Source organism: Saccopteryx leptura, chromosome 6 (assembly GCF_036850995.1).
Source record: "Saccopteryx leptura isolate mSacLep1 chromosome 6, mSacLep1_pri_phased_curated, whole genome shotgun sequence".
Taxonomy (NCBI): domain Eukaryota; kingdom Metazoa; phylum Chordata; class Mammalia; order Chiroptera; family Emballonuridae; genus Saccopteryx; species Saccopteryx leptura.
The window spans coordinates 40366100-40381396 of NC_089508.1; the positions used below are offsets into that span (position 1 = coordinate 40366100).

At 36.1% G+C, this 15297-nt stretch overlaps 1 protein-coding gene across 3 annotated transcripts in view; it reads right to left on the reverse strand.

Annotated features, from left to right (window-relative positions):
- The window catches only part of PCNX4 (pecanex 4), a 42726-nt gene extending 35006 nt beyond the window's left edge, over positions 1–7720 (reverse strand). Inside the window, exon 1 of one of the 3 annotated variants that reach the window (XM_066388273.1) lies at positions 6481–7720. The gene's annotated coding sequence lies outside the window, so the exon portion shown is untranslated. The remainder of the gene's footprint in view (positions 1–6480) is intronic. The other 2 variants (XM_066388271.1, XM_066388272.1) reach the window with 2 other exon arrangements.
- Between the last annotated feature and the right edge of the window lie 7577 nt (positions 7721–15297).

A 15297-nucleotide genomic window follows, 5' to 3' on the forward strand; every position in this document is an offset into this window, starting at 1 on the left:
CGACGCTCTGCCCCTCAGGGGCGTTGCTCAGCCGCGACCAGAGCCACTCTAGCACCTGGGGCAGAGGCCAAGGAGCCATCCCCAGCACCCAGGCCATCTCTGCTCCAATGGAGCCCCAGCTGCGGGAGGGAAGAGAGAGACAGAGAGGAAGGAAGGAGGGGAGGGGTGGAGAAGCAAATGGGCGCTTCTCCTATGTGCCCTGGCCGGGAATTGAACCCGGGTCCCCCACACGCCAGGCCGACGCTCTACTGCTGAGCCAACCGGCCAGGGCGTATTCCCAGGTTTTAATTGTTTGGAAAGAATCTTCACTAATTTTTATTATGAAATAAATAATAGTATTTATTGATAGTCTCATTGGGTCAGAGAAGATTTTGCCTAGAGCAGCATATCCCAAAGCAATACAGGAGCAGGACCTGCCAGAGTGAGAAACATGACCAGGTTTCTCCACTGGAGAAGGAAATGGCTGGAAAATTTTAACATGTCAAAAGTCCAATTTGTTCTTTGTCCTTTGCTACACTTTAATTTCCTTTATGGTGAGGATGGAGGAGCTAGTTCATACCAGGAGAGAAAGGCAGAGGTAGAATAGGCATAAGAGGAAAAAAAGGGGGGGGGAGGACAATCAATAATGAAGTCAGAACAGACAAAGAAGTATAAGGAGAATTTGAGTTCCCTCAAGAAGCCTTAGATTAGAAGCATGAGGGAGGATATTGGGATGGTAATTTGTTACTTTAATAGGCTATTCAAAGAAAGGCTGGGAAAAAATGTATAGAAAAGGAAAGAAACGACAAAAATAAAAGAAAAATGAAAAAGCAAGGCTGAAGGTTACTTGCCTTAAACAATGTTTCTTGAAAAGGGGTCTACGGTCAAAGGAGTTTGAGAAATTCTACACTAGACTGTCATCTTGAAGAGTCATAAAGAGCATCAGCAAGCTAAAGATTTTGAAACATCTCTGAAGTTAAAAGAACAACACAGCAAACCTGCTTAAAATATGTAATCTGAGTTTTCCAAATTTATTTGACTATGAAACCCATTTTGCCCATGATATCTAATATGTAGAGTGTTTTTATGGAAACTAGTTTGAGAAGTATTGGCTGGGGCTTCAATTACGACCTTAAAAATTTAGCTAAGCCAAGGAGAATATAAAAGGTCAAGGAGGAATGTTATGAACAAAGACACACAAGAAAAAAATTATTGGGCTTATTTGAAGGTAGCAAGTATAGGTTGCTAAAAGACCAATTTAAAGTATGGGTATTTTTTTTTCTACTCTCCTAAGGATAAAAGAAGATTACATGTTAGATACTGGAAATTAGGGCAAAAATTATGATAAATTGACACTGTTTGACTTTTAATTACAGATCTTGGAGTATTTTAAAAATATTTTCTTTGTAGAAAGCAACAATTACATTTACATGGAGAGCTCCCAAATTTTAATCTGGATTACTATTATAGAAAAATAAAATCAGAATAATTAAAATTTAATCCGTGAATGAGAATTTGGCACACTCTTTGAAAGACTGTTAATTCTCAAACAGATTGATGCATTTATACAGCTGCTACCTCCAACATGTTAAAAATGAAAAATGACTCAAGGCTTAGAGAAAAAAAATAAAAGCTGGGAAGAGGGAGGCTACGGGATAAAGATAGCACCCTAACACTGACTCAGGCCATATGCTTCCCTCTTACACTGCTCTGAAGGTGGGGAAACAAAAACCGCCATGGAAATGTTGCTTTACTTGGAATTTGCTCTGTTTCATATGCATTACCTGATCAAAAGAGAGTGTACTAGGAGGGAATTCTTAGTTACCAAAACTTTAACTCAACAATCATGCAAAAACACTTGCCTGAAAATCCTTTAAAACAAAGAAAGATAAAAAGTGGCAATTTTCTGGGATTATACTAAATTATAGTTCTCTAAATTTGGCAAATAGGATTCTTAAAAATAGAAGTCTTAGCAATTGTCTCAATTTTCTTTAGCAAAGGTTACTTTTAAAAAATCAATCATTTAGCCTGACCAGGCAGTGGCGCAGTAGATAGAGCGTCGGACTGGGATGCGGAAGGATCCAGGTTCGAGACCCCAAGGTCGCCAGCTTGAGCGCGGCTCATCTGGTTTGAGCAAAGAGCTCACCAGCTTGGACCCAAGGTCGCTGGCTCCAGCAAGGGGTTGCTCGGTTTGCTGAAGGCCCATGGTCAGGGCACGTGTGAGAAAGCAATCAATGAACAACTAAGAAGTCGCAACGTGCAACGAGAAATTGATGATTGATGCTTCTCATCTCTCTCCGTTCCTTTCTGTCTGTCCCTGTCTATCTCTGCCTCTGTAAAAAAAAAAAAAAAAAAAAAAAAATCATTTATTTTTATTGATTGCTTTCATTCATTGACTACACTCATTTCTTTTTCTGTTCTGTTAGATTCAGATTTTTTTTTATGGTGAACAGGAGTGTATCTACCCTATTAACAAATTTTTAGGGTACAATAGAATATTATTAACTAGCAACACATGTTGTACAGTAGATCTCTAGAATTTACTCATTTTGTATAACTAAACCTTTGTATTTATTCAACAGCAACTCTCCATTTCTTCCTCCCTCAAGTCCCTGAAAACCATCATTCTAATTTCTGTTTCTAGGAGTTTGATGATACCTCATATAAGTGGAATCATGCACTATTTGTGCTGCTGTGATTGACTTATTTCATTTACCATGATGTCTTTAAGGCTCATCCATGTTGCAGATGGCAGGGTTTCCTTGTTTTTTAGGGCTGAATAACATTGTATACATATACTGTATTTTCTCTTTCTTTTTTTGTGTGTATGACAGAGAGAGGGACAGACAGGGATAGACAGACAGGAAGGGAGAGAGATGAGAAGCATCAATTCTTTGTTGCAGCCGCTTAGTTGTTCATTGACTGCTTTCTCATATGTGCCTTGACTGGGGACTATAGCAGAGTATGTGACCCCTTGCTTAAGCCAGCGACCTTTGGGCTTAAACCAGAGACCATGGGGTCATGTCTATGATCTCACACTCAAGCCAGCGACCGTGCGCTCAAGCTGGTGAGCCTGCACTCAAGCCAGCGACCTCGGGGTTTCGAACCTGGGTCCTCTATGTCCAGTCCAATGCTCTATCCACTGAGCCACTGCCTGGTCAGGCCCGTATTTTCTTTATTCATTCATCTGTTGATGGATACTTGATTTGCTTCCACTTTTGAGCTACTATAAATAAGGTTGCAATGAACATGAGGGTTCAAATATCTTTTTGAGATCTTGGGTATCTGGATAAATACCCAGAAATGAAATTGCTGGGTTGCTCTATTTTTAATTTTTCTTTTTCTTTTTTTTTTTGAGGACCCTACGTACTATTTTCCATAGCAGAGGCACCATTTTGCATTCCCAGTTTATAAGGGCTCAAATTTCTCTACATCCTTGCCAATGCATATCTTTTGTAAAATATATACATAACAGTGATCCTAACAAGTCTGAGGTTATGCTGAATACATACATATTTACTGAATAATTCTGCACTGTGTCTCAACTCTATTTTTGTTGTACTTTTGGGAAACTTACTATCTCCCAATTATTTAATTTTTATTAAATCTATTTTTAATTTATAAGAGTACTTCCTTAATCCCTGAATATTTCTTTTTATAGAACCCAATTATTCCAAGAATATGATCTATCTGCAAATATTCACTACACACATGTATATGTTTGCATGTGTAGCTAAATGTCATTTTTAAATGTAAATTGCTTCTTCGTGTCCTTTGCCTTTTTTTATATTGTAGTGTTCACATTTCTTATTAATTTGAAAGAACTTTTTATATATGAAGGATATTAACACTGACACATTAGGATCCTTTTTCTCCCCTATGTTAATTTGCTGTGAAAGTAGTTAGAGGATGCTGGTAAGGATTAAAGATTACAATTTGTCGTTGTTAATATAGACTAAATGTATTATCTTTTCTTTCATAGAGAAATAGTTAAATGATAAATTAGTACTTTCTACAAATTTAAACTTTTGAATAACTTGTTAGGTGATAGCAATAAGGCTGGTCTCTGACCCGAAGAAGTTTATAATCCAGTAGGGTAGAGATGATTTTCCTCTCAAATAATTGTTACTGGTAAAAGCAACTCCAGAATCATTTCAATTTTCATTATCAAGAAAACAAGCAAGTTTATAAATAGCCTTAAATTATTAAACAAAATTAAACTTAAGAAAAAGTAATTCCTGCTTATGTTAAAAAACTCCTGCCCAAACTATCAGTACAGTAATAACAGCATGCACTTACCCATGTTCCTAAAATGTATTTTAAAAAATTCATAAGGAAATATACTAAAGTTCCACTTTTCCAAGAATCACCACCCTTACTAATTTGGAAAATGGCCAATAAGCACCCAAGACAGTGCTCATTAGGGAAAGAGTATCATTACTCATTAGGGAAATGCAAACCAAAACCACAAGGAGATACCACTTCAATCCACCTGACTAACAAGCTTCCGTGAGGTTTTGGAAGAATTAGAAACTTCAAGTGGTAATGTAAAATGGTGTACTATTTTTCAGCTGCTCTGGGAAACTGTCTGGCAGTTCCTCAAAAAGCTAAACATAACAGTGCCCACGTGACTTAAAAATTTCATTTCTAGGTATTTACCTAAGAGAAATGAAAACAAGTCTACACAAAAATTTATACATGAAACTTCATAGCAGAAATATTATTAATAGTCCCAAAATAGAAACAACCCAAATGTCCATGAACTAGATGAAATAAAAAGTGGTATACACATACAATGTTAGATCATTAGGCATAAATAAGAATGAAGTACTGATATATGCTACAACATGGATGAACCTTGAAAATAAAATCCTAAGTGGAAGAAACCAATCACAAAAAGACACATATTATTTGATTCCATTTATATAAAATGTCCAGAACAAACAAATCTCTGAAGGCAGAAAATAGACTAGTGTTTGCCTACACTGGTGTGAATAGTGAGAAGGGAACAGGGCAGAGTGATTGCTAAAAAGTACAAGGCATCTTTTAGGGGTGATGAAAATGTTCTAAAATTGACTGTACAGCCTGACCTGTGGTGACGCAGTGGATAAAGCGTCGACCTGGAAATGCTGAGGTTGCCGGTTCGAAACCCTGGGCTTGCCTGGTCAAGGCACATATGGAGTTGATGCTTCCTGCTCCTCTCCCCTTCTCTCTCTCTGTCTCTGTCTCTCTCTCCCTCTCCTTTCTAAAATTAATAAATAAAATAAAAACAAATATTAAAAAACTATTAAAAAATAAAATAAAATAAAATTGACTGTACAGTAGTAAAGGTTGAACAATTCTATGACTATACTAAAACCTATTGAATTGTACAGTTTTAATGGGTGAGTTGTATCTCAACATTGTTCTTGCAAAAAAGGTTTCAACTTGGTATTTTCGGTGGCAGTTAGTAACTAGTAGGCAGCTGTTTAAGAAGGAAACTTAAAGAGTAATGTACATGCCCCAACATGTAAATTACTGAAATAGCAATACCTGTAATTGGAATGATAAAGGTTTGGGGATTTATCATGGGTGACAGAGCATACCCAATAACATAAAGATGGCTTTTGCCCTAATTGCAGGAATGAGTTAATCAAAAACAGACAAACACCGAATATTACACAGCTGAATAAGAAAGGAATAACAATAAAGCAGATAATTCAGAGGCCTGATAAATAACTTCTAATGAAGTAGAATTTATGGAAGTAAACGCAGGTCCTTGACAGAGAGTTGTGGAGAAAAGGAGATCAATGGGTAAAGACTCACGGACAGGAGACCATAAGAAGACCAATTTGGGGCAAAAGTGGTTTATTTGGAGATAAGGAGAGAAAAAGTTCAGTACCATCTAAGGGGCATAATTTGTTAATATTGGGGATAACATGGCCACTCCTAAAACAAAGATTAAAAGGGCATTTTCTATTTCACACGTGTCTCTTAGAAACAAAATGCTGTAAGTCAACGGACTAAAACGCCTTAAGAAAGCTGAACTTGCCTGCCCAGGCGGCGGCGCAATGAATAGAGCCCCGGACTGGGATGCTGGGATGCGGAGGACATCACCAGTGCGGGCTCATCTGGTTTGAACAAAAGCTGGCTCCAGCAAGTGGTTACTCGGTCTGCTGAAGGCCCAGTGGTCAAGACACATATGAGAAAGCAACCAATGAACAACTAAAGTGCAGCAATGAAGAACTGATGCTTCTCATCTCTCTCTTTTCCTGTCTGTCCCTATCTATCCCTCTCTCTGACTCTATCTCTGTCCCTGTATAAAAAGAAAAGCTAAACTCATATCGTATTGATACTTCTAGTGACTGAGTTCATCTGAAGTCTTAAAGGGTGCAATAATCGCACTTGAAGGTTTTATAAAGAAGAACGAGAAATTGTTGCAATTAAAACTGGAAAAACAACGTGTCTTGAAAATAACGCAACAAAAGAAGTCCCCAGGTGGGTGTTGGGGATCGAACATACCTCGAGTCACCCGAGGTTAGAGGCGATGCAAAGGCATCCCGACTGCACTTTTGCAGGTGAACAGGTTGGGCGCTCCCGCGGGGAGGCTGCCTGCGGCCAGAACCGGGAGGTTGAGAAGCTGTGCCGGCCAGGCAAATAGCTCCCCTCTGCAGCGCCGCGGCCCGATACACGTTTCCATGGCTAACGTCAACTCCGGTCCGCACGGAACTGAGCGCGCGCTCGGGGCCGGGCGGGGCGGGGCGGATCAGCTCGCCACGCCCCCAGGCCTGCTTTCGCTCCAGGCGGCCCCCTTGGGCCCCACAAAGCGAGGAGGGGTGGAGGAAGAAGTGCCCTTCGTACGCTCCAGACTTGGACAAAGTTCGCTTGGGCGGAGATCAGCTTAGCCGCCCGGGATCTGGCCTTCCTTTGGATCCAGAAGCGGCAGCAACGGCTACGAGATAGCCCTGAACTTTCAGCAGGACCGCACCCTTACGCACGAGCGTCGTTGCCCTGGTAACGTGACGTTCCTTGGCGGTGTAGTAGTCTCGCGCGTATAGATGCACTACCGCCATTTTGCTAGTGTCGGGTCCCCGGTGGTCTGACCGCCCCCTGTGGCGTGTAGTGCGACTCCTGCTGCTCAGGGTCCTGTGAACTCCAGGAACCATACGCTCTTTGGCTGTCACCATCCAACACACCAACGGTAATAAATGCTTCTAAGTGATACTTCATACGTCCAGTTCGGCTTGGAAGATTTGGAACTGCACAGAAGGTGCTCGCTATAGCTCCTTTATTGAATTTTCCCATCCTGAGTGGATTTGACCGCATTTTTAAATGCGAGGAACCAAAATGCCCATCACTGAAACATGCAACTAAGCTATCTGCTTATTAAGAACCTAAGGAAAAGCCCCTGTGTTCCAAGTGGGGAAGAAAAAGTTGTGGTAGATTATTACTTAGCATTAATTTCATACCCGGGAATGATTACAGGATGCCCACAGAGTCCCTAGTTTTACTGGTTTAAAAGTTACCCTTATGCCCTGTGCCCACCGCCTCCATTTTGCATGAAATTTCATTTCTTTCCCATGTTCTGGTCACCCTTCGTATTACTGGTTGAAAGTCTGCAAGGCAGCCCGTGAGAGCTTTAAATTGGTCTCATGATTTAGCCGTTCCTGGAAGGGAACTTGGAAGCCAATTTGTCGGTGTTGTACCCGCGTTTCCCCCTTGTGATGGCCACCGGGACTGTAGCAATTCTGCGTACAACTTGGGACTTCTGATTGGCTTTAGGACTGTCTCCTTTGGATCTCCTAATCTCAACTTTTGTTGTTAATATACCTGCAGTAGATATTTGGTGGTTAAATTTCTATCTTTTCCCAATGTTTGTAGTTTGCTTTATCTTAGAATAAAATTAGTAAAGCTTATGGCACAGACATTTGGTTAACTGTATAAAGTTATCATTCAACGTTTATTGAAATAGTGGATGCTGTTTGCCAGGAACCACACTAATTGCTGCAGATACCAAGTCAGATAAAACATTATTCCTGTCCTCAAGGAATTTACCAAAATATCACTTAGAAGACTGACAAGGAAATAGTAATGACAGAGTGTGTGATAAATATAGCACTGGAGATATGCAAGCAGAGAAGTGGAGCACAGAAGTCATTCTTGGGAAACTCATATGGCTGCAATTGAGTTTTAAAAGATAAGTAGAAAGTAGCTAGATGAAGATATGGGTGCCTTCATTCATTCATTCAATCAATATTTATAGCATATATGGAGTCAGGTACGCATATACCTTATTTAATCTTAATCTTATGATATAGCTTATTATTCTCATTTCAAATATAAGGAATCTGAGCTTATGAAAAGTAAAATAAGTGATAAGATCTGGAATTGAGCACATCTGAATGTCTACAATATCCATATTTTTTTGTTACCCTGCTGATTCACATAAAATGACACTTTACCAAAAATCTAGAACTCTTTTTTCAGCCAGAGAAAATGTAAACAGGCATTATAATGGCATACATGTTACTGTGTGGTAGTTCAGATAGCTCATTTTCAGTTCACGTTCATTACTCCTCTTAACAAAAAATAAAAAAACAAAATCCCCATAAAATCCTTATTCTGCTCTGTTGCCCATGGACCACTGACCAGAGGGCTCTGGAAATAAGCATGCAGAGCTGCAGCGCAGGGCAAGGTGAGTTCAAGAGGAGGTAAGACGGCCTCATGGAGTTAGGAAGCTGAGCTTGCACAGTAAGGCCATAGAATTGCTAAAATTTGGTCAAGATTGGCTTGGGGGTGGGAGTGGCGTGTGGTGGTAAAACCAAAGGAAAAAGTAGATGACTCAAACCTTCAAGCTGGGTGTAACAAAGTTTGAGGTACCCTCAAATAAATAAGCACAGGAGGAAAAATAGATTTGGAAAGAAAGATAAGCCACTTTCAGACATGTTTGAGGGGCTTGTGGGAAATGTCCAGTTAGAAATAATTAGAGTGGACTTTGGGTGAGTGGTCAAGATAGATTTGGGAGTACTTTACTTTAAAAAAGAAGTTGAAATGAGATTGGAAGACAGTGCCAAGATTTGGATATTGTGGGCGTGAAGAAAACCATCAGAAGAGAAGAAAGGGGCTCTGAAATAAGATGATTTCTTGCACGGTTTGTTGAAATTTATCTCAATTGTTTTACATCGCAGATCATGCTATGCATGTAAATGAACACAAAGACCACATGTGATGGGTAGAAATTTTAGTGTGCTTCAGCATGCTCATAGGTGTGTGGGTTGAGTGACATGAGTTACCAGTACGTATGTGAAAGAAGACAGGGAGTGTGAGCAATTGTTAATTACAAAGTTTCATACCAAAACTTCCATTAATATAGAAAAAATTCCATACCACATAAACATTCATAAATAGAAACATTAAATAATATATAATGTAATCATAGCTTTGCCATTAATTGTTTTTTTGGGGGGAGGAGTGGGCAATGCTCCAATCTTTATTTTTTTGCTAATAATACATTTTAAATGTATTCTTAAAAGTTCTGCAACTTGTCTTTTTTTTAATTTAATAACGATCTTTCATCTCATATATGTACACTCCTCATTCTTTTTAATAGTTGCACATTATACCATTGTATGCATGTACTTTTAATTTATTCTTTTAATTCATTTTTTTTCTCATTAATTGGTTTTAAGCTTTGTTGTGAAACACAATATATTTTCAGTTATACTTTAGAAAATCTTACAGTAATTCCTGATGAGGAGTAAAGGGTGAAAGGATTGAGTTTCTCAGATTTTGGTTTTGAATAAAAAATGTGAATTTTCTTGTGTAGCTCTTAAGTTTCATTATTTCATTATTTCACAGATTAGATCTTTAACTTTAGGAGTGTTTCAATTAATATTATTTTTAAAAATTATCAACACTGGAAACATAAAAATTTCTGAAACTATAGTTAGCATACACTTACTGTTTTCAGATGTGTTCAACATAGTGATTTGACATTATATACCTTATGATATGATCACCATATGTCTAATCACCATTTGTCACTGATAGAAACTTATTTTAAATAATTATTTCAAAGGAACATGGTAGAATTATTGGCAGACTGAAAATTACTAAATCGGGATATTTTAAAGGCTAGACTTTCATTTGAAAAATAATGTTAAATTTTGTAAAAGTTTGTGAGTCTAACTTCACTGGAAGATGAAATTTTAGAGGTCACCAAACTCAGTAAATAGCCACAGGAATATTTATAATTTGACACTATAAAAATTAAGTTACACACATCTGAATTAATTACCATGATTCCTCTTTATTTGGTACATATAATTAAGAGTTGGTTGCAGATTTCATAGTCTTTATCCCCAGTGTACGACCTCTTCTATTGAACAGTGTTATTAAGGATGTGATGTGTTCTTATTAGTAATATAAATTTGTAAAGCTAATATTGAAGTTAGTATCCTGACATAGGTGTTCTTTTCCTGGCATTTGCCTAATAATTTCTTTGTTTATAAATGTACCAACTGTTTAGAATTGTGTGAATATTACTTCACTTTCTTGTAGAATGCATATATAAAGAAATGCAGTGAATAAGTTGCCTGATAAGATTTCTGTTTGAATTTGTAATTAAATAATTAGAATGTAGTGTAATTTGCCTAAAGATAGAGGAAGAGAGGAAAGCTCAGATGCCCTCTCACAACCTTGTGATACTATTGCTGTTGAATGAAAAATCTACACTGGTTAGAATTACTTTCTACAACTTAACATTGTGATGCCCAATTCAGTATTTTTAATAAACCTATATTTAAAAATATGAGAACTGGAGATTATTTACAGATAAATATTTAGGGAAAATAAAGCCACATTTGGTAAATGAATTTACACATAAAATATAAATAATAACAATAACAGTAATATCCATTGTTGGTGGGGTGGTATATTGCAGGTACATTTTAAAACTTAGCTTAACTCTAACAAAATTTAAAATGCAGTTCTCTTTTACAGAGAAATTTTATCTCTAGGAATAGACTGTACAGATATCTTACCTAAGTATGCAACAATACTGTATTGATACAAAGATACGCTTAGAACATGTATAATAATAGCAAAACACAAAACATTTTCCAGTAAGGAACAGGTAAAATAAATTAGGTAAGAAAAAAAAAGGAGGTGTACTTACATGTACTTGCTATAAAAGTATATCCACCTTATATTAAATAAAAAAAAATCTAAAAGTTACAATTTTACAGTTTGTATAGTGTAATCTTATGTAAAAACTAGATGTGAGCAAGCATGCTTTATATAGGCTTTGTTTTGAAGGATACATATGAAAATATGAAAGAAATTAATCTTAATAGTTTAAGGCTTTATAAGAAAGGGAACTTTTACCTTTACTTTTGTGCTATTAATATATTCTTAACAATCAGTATGTATTGCTTTTATAATCTTTAAATCATAAAATAAGAAACAAAATTAAATGAACAATCAGAAATAGCCTTTTTATCCCTTACCCTCCCCCCCAAAAACAATAAACAAAAAACACCAAGCTGCTTATAATCAGAAAAATGGCAAGCATAGTGGCTTTTTATTTTTATAATTATCTTTATCGAGAAAATAATTTAGACAATATAGTTGCTAGTTTCTATGAATGAATTATTATACTATTGGTGTTTCATAGGGAAATGCTATATTGTTTTTTAGGTTTATATTAGGTTTAAAAATTATAATAACTTATTTGATGTGTAATACACCAGTAAATTTTGAACTCTGATAATCAGGGACCACTTAGAATCTGGACCACTTCAGTGCTTCATTAATAGGGATTCTTAAAACTAGTTTATTTTATATTAAATGAGAGCATTTACTGAATTTATGAATTCTCAATATTATTAGAATTCCTTTCTAGTGTTGCATATAAAATCCTAATTTTCTGTATAGAATATGTAAAATATACATATATTAGTGTACTTATGCAGATAGGTATGCATGTAAAATACTTGTACATTTAAAAAGTATATGTTAAACAATATGCAAAAATAAAGTACATGGCAGTCCTATGTTACTGAACAAACAATGACTATTAATGGAAGAAATTTTCAGATGTGGCTTATCTTTAGCATTATAATATTAAAGTACAATAATTTTAAATAAAATTTATTCTAGTAATTAAGTGTTCCTTTTTTATACCAAAGATGCCATATAGATTCTTAGTTTAAATTAAAACTAGTGTATAGAGATTAATATCAGAATAATTATATATTTTACTGAATTTAAAAGATTATTTATTATGGATTTCAAGCCAAATATCAGATTTGTATTTTTACATAGAAATTTTCCTCCTTAAAGACTTTGTAATTAGTAGAAAATGTATATACCAGTAAAGAGTAGCATGCAAGGAAGAGATGCATTTACTTGTAGAGGTAACCATATATTAAGAAACAAACTGTGGATTTTTAAATTGTTTCTTAATATAAAACTAGCCTATGGATATAAAACTAGGTCCTTATATAAAACTAGCCTATGGATTTTTTTCCCTTGTGAATTTTTTACTTTATAACTTTTTCTCCTGGTAACTATACTGAATAAAATTTTAAAGACAAGCTTCCCAAATACTCATACTATGTATTGGAAATAAATAAAATATTTTTATTCCAAATGACCCAGTTCATGCAGAGGCTTTGAATGCCACAATTCGGTATATCTGGACATTGTATCATTGGTATACCCTGTAGTACTCTGGGTTAGAACACTGGTCTATGAACACCTAAGGGTTACATTTACACTATAAAAAAGACTTTCTTTGTTTATATATGTCTCCTTTACCCAGCATACATTTTCTTAAAAATATGGTATATCTTAAAAATACTAACCTGAATGTGATGTAGATTTTCCAGAAAGAATTTTTATTCCTTTTTCTCCTGGTGCACGCAGTGAAGTGTTTACTTTACGAGACAGTATAAGAACAAGGGGAGATTTTCCCCTCCTGAGCAGATTTTCCCCTCCTTTTGATTATTGCTCCAGTATCCCATCCATTACTGCCTCCTCCCAAAGAGAATGACTCATTCTGTTCAGAAACAAAAGCAGCCCTACCTGAGTATACTCTGAAATACTTGTCCTCTTTTCAGCATCTCCATTTACTTGGCCAATATTTTCCTTACTCTTTACAAAGCATGAACCCAATAACTGATTTCTTCTTTGTTGGATAAATGGACATGGAAACTTTACTCCAGATGAAAATAGTGGAAATTTAAGAAAAACAGTGCTCTTATTGTGAAGGAAAAAGCCAATGATTTTCATAGCTCTATAAAAAGCATACTTAATCAGAAATAATAAGATGTGAGTTATAATTCACTGTCAGCAAGTAACTTGGTAATTTGACATTGGGCAAGTCATTTAAATGCCACTTCAGTTTTCTCTTCAGTAATATTACGAGATTGGGCTGCATCTCTAAATTTCCATTTAATTCTACATTTCTGCAGTTCTGTTATTTTTGTGTTAAATTTATCATGATATGGGTAAAAGTGAAGACAGGCTATAACATTTTTTTATGCAGTTTTTTAAGGTGTGTGTGTAAGTTTTTCAAGTAACCATACTTTAAACACAAGAGTGAGATTTATGTATTAAGTAGACCTAAGCAAAACATGATTATTATTGGGAAACTAAATTTTGCCAAGTTCTGTACTGACCACTTTACCTGGAACAGTGATTTCTGTTACTGTTAACATCATGCAATGTGTCCTTTTAATCAGAATTCACTTAGTACCAACTATTTACTTTCCGAGGGCTCTCTTTTTAAAGGTCACTTAAGTAAAAATGTTAAAGTCAGTATTGTTAAGATTTTTTTCTGCTACATAATAGTCAAATTATTTTATGTATAGTTTCTTTGATTAAAAGTAGTGTTCAGAAATGTTGAAGCCCTTGATGGTGATTTTGAAGCTGGAGAAGTGCTGGGACCACACAGGCAGCAATCAGAAACAATTAGGAAAAACGTACCAAATGCTTCATTCTTTCTCTAGGCTGCATGACAAATTACATTTAATATTTCAGGCTAGTTGAATTTCTTTAAAAAAGGCCTCCAACTAATCATTTTCAAGACAGCTCCAATCAAAAGATGCTGCTTAAAATTTTCTTATTGCTATAGAAATGAAAAGAGTGATTGTCTATGTTGATTAGCTTGAAGATTGCTTTGGGGAGAATTTGACAGTTCTGGTAACATTCCCATAATTTAAAACCTGTGAAGAAGAATTGAATACTACATTGAATATCAGGATAATTTAAAGCTTCCTTTATATTTGATCATTTTATTCTACTATAACATGAAGACAGGATCCTTGTAATGTATATTTTTAAATGAATATATAATTTATCATGAGTCCTGAGAATTATTCTCAATGAGGTCAGAGATAAATATATAGCATGATAAATATACCAAAGTATTTACTGATGCCAACTATATACAAAATATTTTGTGCTAGTCAGTTGACAAATACAAAAAAGGCACCACATTTAATATCAAAGAATTAGCAGTTTATTCACAAGGATTAAAGCAAAGTAAGGAAAACTTAGAACGATTTATAATTTGGTTATGATGAGTTGAGTATAGGTGATACTGTTTTATTTGTTTATACATAAATGCTAAATAGAGCTTATCTCTGATACCACAAAATGTGACAAGTTAGGAAAATGACTCCATAATAATGTTTTATGTTTAGAAGAAAAGTTATAATTGAGTGAAACTATCACACTTGGCAATGTATAGGAAGTGCTGTACAAAACATTGTGTTTGCCTAGGATGAAGCGAGGTGAACAAACTTAAATGGTGTGTGGAAAAAACTGTGTCCCCAGTTTGTGTATAACTTCCATGGTTTTCAGGAATCAGTGGAGACTGTAACAGAAGGTTGTTGCTATGGGTAAACAGCTTAATTTGGAGGTGGAGACTGAGGATGTCACAGAGCTACTGACATCATATGGAGAGGAGCTATCTGCTGAGGACCTCTTTCAGCTGGAGAAGCAGCTGATTGAAGAGGAAGAGAGAGAAACCCCAGAACCCAAGAGATTTACTACCAAGGGTCTGGCAGAAGGTTTTTCTATGGTAGAGGATGGGTTGGCAAAATTTCAGGCTGAGAACCCCAGCGATGACAGATTCAGTAAGGTCTACAGAGCTGTTATGGATGCCTTGCAATGCTATAGGCAGATTTTGGAAGAGAAGAAGTCATCAACCTTCCAGAGTAGCCTGGAACAATTCTTTAAGAAGACAGAGAGCCCTGCAACAGATCCTGTACCCTCTACATCAGCTGCTTCTTGAGATGAAACACCTGTAGTACAGGTAGAATCATCTCCAAT